The sequence below is a fragment of the Cyprinus carpio genome, chromosome B19 (assembly GCF_018340385.1).
Source record: "Cyprinus carpio isolate SPL01 chromosome B19, ASM1834038v1, whole genome shotgun sequence".
Taxonomy (NCBI): domain Eukaryota; kingdom Metazoa; phylum Chordata; class Actinopteri; order Cypriniformes; family Cyprinidae; genus Cyprinus; species Cyprinus carpio.
Window position 1 is genome coordinate 1,682,830 of NC_056615.1, and position 7,715 is coordinate 1,690,544.

Here is a 7,715-nt window from a genome sequence, read left to right on the forward strand (position 1 = left end):
TAACTTTCCTAACACTGGTACTAGCATAGTAAAACAGCAAATGTTTTTAAGCGCAGACAAATATATGCTAATACAACAATGATGTTAGTACTACTGTCCTTAGAGAAGGATTTAAAAATACAATATTCATGTTTTTTTCTGTTGCAGCACTAACTCTGGTAACTGGTAGGCTACATAAACATTTAGTATTGTTATGTCACAAAACCAGTGACACTGGATTGTTTTTTACAGCTTGCAGTAAACTGAGTTTTCAGGTCTAAAAGTTTGTGTTTAGTTAATCAAACCCAATTTCAGAAAATCAAGCAAAATTTGGTATTACATGACATGACCACTTTATTTAACTTAAAGTATATTTTAAAGTGTTTTTTGTAAACTTTTATTTCTTCAGGCACATACACACAATATGCACAGCTTAACAAACACATCAACACAATGGCATTTACACGCTACAATTTTGTTCTTTTGAGAATGTTAGTGATGCACAAGCATGTCCAGAGAGAGTCTAAAACACCATCAAGCCACCAAAAAGCCTTGTGATAACAGCATCCTATATGAAAACAAGAAAACCAGGGCTATATTTGTAGCAATAGCCAACAACACATTGTATGAGTCAAAATGATACATTTTTCATTTAGGCCAAAAATCATTAGGATATTAAATAAAGATCATGTTCCATGAAGATATTTTGTAAATTTCCTACCGTAAATATTTCAAAACTTAATTTTTGTATGATAATATGCATTGCTAAGTCGACAACTTTAAAGGTGATTTTCTCAATATTTGTATTTTTTTACACCCTCGGATTCCAGATTTTCAAATAGTTGTATCTCAGCTAAATATGGTTCTATTCTAACAAATCATACATCAATGGAAAGCCAATTTATCCAGCTTCAGATCATGTATTAATCTCAATTAGAAAAAAAAAAATTGACCATTATGACTGGTTTTGTGGTCAAGGGTCACATATATGATCCATATCCAGTGCACTGTATCAGTCCGATCAGTGTAAATCTTGAGAGAATCGCAGGTGTGTCTGTCTCGCTCAGTAACAGACACAGGCCTGAGTAGACAGGAGCCAGCAGTGTTATTATCCTGACGGATGAATCCACTCGACAGATTGGAGCATCTGCCGTTCCCTCATTAATGATCGCTTTCCTCTCATGCCCTCCCCAGCATCCGCCTCTCTCTCATTTTCCTCTCTGTTTCCTTCGTCAGTGGAATTTAGTATAATGATTGTTTACACACAATATTGCCAAAGCATTATACACAAAACCAGTAATGACGAGAAAAAGAGCTTTACTCAATAGCAATAACAAAAAACAATAAATTGTAATAAATAAATGTGCTAAGAAATGGATAAAAATATTAATAAGAAAAAAACAAACAGAATAAGAGTAATCGATGACCCAATAACATTCAAGTTTACTGTTTTTATTTTTATTTTCCCAGTGGTCCAAATGATGTGGTTCTAAAAACGTTCTATAAACACCATCTGAAAGCTGAATAAATAATCTTTCCATTGATGTGTGGTTTGTTAGGACAGGACAAGGATTAGGATTGAAAATCTGGAATCTGAGGGTGCAAAGAAATCTAAATATTGAGAAAATCGCCTTTAAAGTTGTTCAAATGAAGTTTTTAGCAATGCATATTACTAATCAAAAATAAAGTTTTTATGTATTTACAGTAGAAAATTTACAAAATATCTTCATGCAACATGATCTTTACTTAAAATCCTAAAGATTTTTGGCATAAAAGAAAAATGGATAATTTTGACCCATAAAGTGTATTGTTGGCTATTGCTACAAATATACCACTGCTACTTATGACTGCTTTAGTGCTCCAAGGTCACGTATTGGAAACAATCATGCATTTTTGCCTTCAACTGAAAAACATGACAAATGCAAAGAGCACTAGACAGATCTGTACAAATTGCGAGATCCCAAGGTGGCAGAAATCTTGGAATAAAATTTGCACCAGTGCTCATCCTGAATGCAGAAGAGTTGAATGTAGACACCATGACCATCAACTTCAGTTAAGCAGCTATTAAGTTCTTCTGAAAAACAATACTGAATCTCTCAAGCTTAATAATTGCAGAGACACAGGCTGGATTCCAGGGCAGGACATAGATTTTGTTTTGTGAATTTCAAGAAAGTGCTTGACTGGGTCTGGTAGACAGATTTATGGGTGACAACATCAGCCCCAAGTTACCATGTCAGCGTCATGACAAGGCCACCATGCAGTCCTCTTCAAAGGACTCCTTCTGTAGCTGGTTCATGATGACAGTAAGTATGTGTCAAGGATGCCTACTCTCTCTAATTCTCTTCAACATCTTCAAACGCATCATGATGGACACTCTGGAAGACAATGAGGGAACCATCAGCATAGGTGGGGGAACAAGAGCGAAATAAGCTTAAATAATGATCAGTCAGATGATCAGTCAAGCCATTGGATCACATAATGACTTATTCACAACTGAAGAGGAAGCTGAGACTATATAGTATTTAAAAGTTAGTTCTGGCTCTATAATTGGCGAAACAATTTCAACTAGCTTTGAAAAATAGTATAACATATAGACTGCTGCAGAGTGGGAAAAGGAGTTGTGTGATTTTGCCAGCAGCAAGGGACCTTTTTTTTTTTTTTTTTTTATGTCATAGCATGTTTTCTCTCTCCCGGTATTACTTAAAGCAGGGATTCACACAACAGTGAGTTTGGGCCGAGCAGGATTACAGAATGCATTAAATAGTCTGTGGATACTGAGTAAAGCTTAATTTGAATCTATTTTTGTTGGAGGGAAAATATCAGTTCATTCAAATTTTGTCTGAATAGTCCCTAGTGAAAAATAAATACAGTAAAATGTGTAAGAAATACATTTATTTCATGATAAGTATACTACAACTACATTTACACATGCAGAAATACCCTGCAATTGTATTTTTGGTATACTAAACTAGAATACTTAAAGTCTGCTAAATTGGAACAACTAATTTTGTACCAAATGCACTTTAATTGTGCAGAAGTAGAGCTGAGGTACAACTAAAGACATACTGAAGTATATTTGATTGTGCTAAAGTGGAACTATTGCAAGTATACTTCAGGTATACTTTACTGTAAATATCTTGCATTTAAAGACAGATGCTATTCAAAGATCATACAGTCCTCATCAATAGTGATATTAAAACACATTTTAGGCTTAATATTAAGAAATGTGCATTGCGCCAAGTAGTACTCCAAATAAAATTTCATTCTAATTTTTATGTCAGTAAGTTTCAAGCAACATGTCAGTAAATATGTTAGATCTGAACTATACTTAGTATTAAATAAATGTATTTTAATTATATTACTTTTTTACTAGGGTAGTATATGAATAGATCATTACAAAAGACTGAAAAAAAAGCCAAGGCCATTGTAAACTGGTGATACTAGCAAAAATTATCCAGCTCTCAAAATTAAAATTTTTGTACTTCATGCAGAACATACAGATGACCTTCGCACTGTAATCTGTCATGCACTTTGTCAGATCGGTATTTTTCTTTGTTTAAGAATCCTCCAGGGAGTGTGTGTGTGTGTGTGTGTGTGTGTGTGTGTGTGTGTGTGTGTGTGTGTGTGTGTGTGTGTGTGTGTGTTTTCCTTTCCAGCCATAGCAACACAATAATTGAAAGACATCATTCTTGTTTTTCCCAGCTTCCACTCTGCGGTGCATTATGTGTTATCTCTTCCAGCAGGCCATGCATTGCACTCAAACACCTTTATGTGACTCTGACAGCTCACATCAGCAGTATGCACATGGGAAATGCTTAAAAAGGTGATATTTAGGGCTGTTGGGAGTAAAAAGACCGGTTTTTGATGCATTATTGCCTCAAAACATGTAACATATGGCCATCATTAGCTTGTTCAGTCATTGTGAGGTGTTGCTCCCTCCAGTGGCAGGACAATCAGAGTGCAGTCATAAAGAGAAACTGGCCATATTATAATGACTGAGGATTACACACAGCCTTTCAAGTAGTTCCTAACTGAACGAACTTACATGCCTTGTTGCTAGGAGGCATGTGACAAATAAAAACACTAAAATAAAAAATGAAGTCCGTGACGTCATACACTATGCATTTTTTTTTCTTCTATAAAATCAGACTGGCTCTGACTTTCTGCAACTAGCAGCAACTTGTCTAGACTGTAAATCCAGGCAAAAACTTGTATTGTGTATTCCAGCCTTAACACATTCTGTTGTTTAACTGAAGAAAAAGTTATTCTATAAAAAGCTAAAAATCGCGAAGAACTCAAAGTCAAATTCATCCATGATCCAAAATAGAAGGCACGCTCAAAAACTCTTTCAATATGATTTTAATCAAACTACTGTATGCTCTAGCAGAGGTCACAAAGACAATTTTGTCAAAACTTGTCATATTAAGGATTTTTAAATTGTGATTCCCAATGTATTTTTCTAGTCATGCTTGCTAATAAAATTATTATTAATAAAATTATTACTAATAAAATTAGTATAAAACTTGTCAGTGTCTGTGTCTCAACTGACGTCTTATTGGAGACATTACTTCAAACTGGATGACGAGTAATTTCTTACTACTAAATTCTGAAAAAACAGAGGTGTTAATTATAGGACCTAAAAGCTCTGCATGTAATGACCTAGAATTCTGTCTAAGATTTGATGGCTGCTCTGTCAATTCTTCGTCATCAGTTAGGAACCTAGGTGTGCTACTTGATCGCAATCTTTCCTTAGAAAGCCACGTTTCTAGCATTTGTAAAACTGCATTTTTCCATCTCAAAAATATATTTAAATTACGGCCTATGCTCTCAATGTCAAATGCAGAAATGTTAATCCATGCGTTTATGACCTCAAGGTTAGACTATTGTAATGCTCTATTGGGTGGTTGTTCTGAACGCTTAGTAAACAAACTCCTGTTAGTCCAAAATGCAGCAGCTAGAGTTCTTACTAGAACCAGGAAGTATGATCCTATTAGCCCGGTCCTGTCAACACTGCACTGGCTCCCTATCAAACATCGTATAGATTTTAAAATCTTGATTATTACTTATAAAGCCCTGAATGGTTTAGCACCTCAGAATTTGAATGAGCTCTTGTTACATTATAATCCTCCACGTCCGCTGCATTCTCAAAACTCTGGCAATTTGATAATACCTAGAATATCAAAATCAACTGCGGGCAGCAGATCCTTCTCCTATTTAGCGCCCAAACTCTGGAATAACCTACCTAACATTGTTCAGGAGGCAGACACACTCTTGCAATTTAAATCTAGATTAAAGACCCATCTCTTTAACCTGGTTTACACATAAGACACTAAAAAATTTCTAATATTCAAATCTGTTAAAGGATTTTTAGGCTGCATTAATTAGGTAAACCGGAACCAGGAACACTTCCCATAACACCCAATGTACTTGTTACATCGTTAGAAGAATGGCATCTACGCTAATATTAGTCTGTTTCTCTCTTATTCTGAGGTCACCGTATCCACCAGATCCAGTCTGTATCCAAGTCAGAGGGTCACTGCAGTCACCCGGATCCAGTATGTATCCAGCCCAGATGGTGGATTAGCACCTAGAAAGGACCTCTACAGCCCTGAAAGAAAGCGGAGACCAGGACAACTAGAGCCCCAGAGACAGATCTCCTGTAAAGACCTTGTCTCAGACGACCACCGGGACAAGACCATAGGAAACAGATGATTCTTCTGCACAATCCGACTTTGCTGCAGCCTGGAATTGAACTGCTGGTTTCGTCTGGTCAGAGGAGAACTGCCCCCCCGACTGAGCATGGTTTCTCCCACGGTTTTTTCTTCATTCTGTCACTGATGGAGTTTTGGTTCCTTGCCGCTGTTGCCTCTGGCTTGCTTAGTTGGGGACACTTCATTTACAGCGATATCATTGACTTGATTGCAAATTATTGCACAGATACTATTTAAACTGAACTGAGCTGCATGATGACATCACTGAATTCAATGATGAACTGCCTTTAACTGTCATTTTGCATTACTGACACACTGTTTTCCTAATTAATGTTGTTCAGTTGCTTTGACACAATCTGTTTTGTTTAAAGCGCTATATAAATAAAGGTGACTTGACATGACTTGCCATTTATACTCATAAGAAAAATATTTAAATCTTTTAATAAGTAAATAAATAAAAAACAGAAAGAGAGAAAAGAAAAAGAAAATAAATCAGTCCAGCAGTCTCCATAAAATAATGATTTTAAAAAAGAAATCCGGTTATGCAGTAATGCTTACTATCAGAAAAATACATGGAAAAGCCAGGGAAAAGTCAGAAAAGTCATTATCGAAATGTGTGACGACACTCAAAACTTCCTCTGGCTATAAAGCAGTGGATATTCATGCTTGCTGTGGCACCATCTTTAGTCTTGAGACAGGGTTTGTATCAGTGTCACCACGTGATGGCAGCACAGAGTTATTTCCTGCTTCAGGTTCATTTCATTTGAAGGAGTTTCAGCTGGAATCGTTTCTGCCTTTTTAAGAGGATCTTAAATTACTAGAAACGGAATGACTGTTCCATTCAGAATTAAACACAGGCTTAGTATGGATAGTAAAACTGTTGTGAAAAACAAGACGGCAACAAATGTCCACAGTAAAAAGTTTAAGATGTAATTTACATTTTGTGTTTTAATTTTGAATTAAGTTAATAAGAATTGTTTGATGAGAAAAACTTAAATAAGTTTGTTGGGTTTTTTTTTGTAAGATGAAGAATGTTGTCGACTGGGTTAACAGTAAACATACCAGTTTCACTGTCTGTGTGTAGTTTCTGGCCAGCTGTTTGGATCAGAGTCTTCAGCTGGAAAGACAGCAAGAGAAATGGAAAGAAAAGAGGAAAATCACAAGACCTCTCTTGACTGCCTTTGTCTAGGACTCAGCGGAGTGAAAACTAATGTATTGTAGCTGGGTCTTCAAGCAGAGACAACAGTAGTGATTGGAAGGATGGACTATAAGTCTCTATAGCTCTAAATACAAAGACACAACACAGCCCTTACATGAATACTAATCATAGAGACAGTCAAATTCTGCCAATATAGTCAGATACTGACATATATTCAATATATGATCTGAACTGAGAAGGTGAAAAAAATTAAAACTCTGTCTTTTACATTACTTACTGCCATGCGGTTCCTAATCTATATAACTCCTTATCATATATATACATATACATATATATATATATACACACACACACACACACACACACACACATATATATATATATATATATATATATATATATATATATATATATATATATATATATTGCATTATTAGTACATTAGGCATAAACAATTACATTTTGAATAAATATTCAACTTTTAAATTCATATACAGTAAACACATACAATTTACACAGCTTTATAATATAAACTTTTATAAAATGCACTTATATAAATGAATAATGAAAAAAATTCAGTTGATTCAATTATATAAAATTTAATCCCATAAAGAAAATTTTTCCATTTATGAGGCTCTAAAAATGTTACTGACTGGTGTTTTAGTGCATTCTCTGCAAAACTGAAAAAGAAAAAAAAAAATTAAGGGTCTCAATTAAATATGTTCAGTGCCACATGGTTATTTCAAAGTGGTACACATTATCTTTAAGGTGTCTAGAATTAATATCTGTATGTACAATTATTCATTTTTGTTAAGTGTGGTCACAGAGTGAGTAAACACGTTGATGGCAACAATAGTGACCTCTCA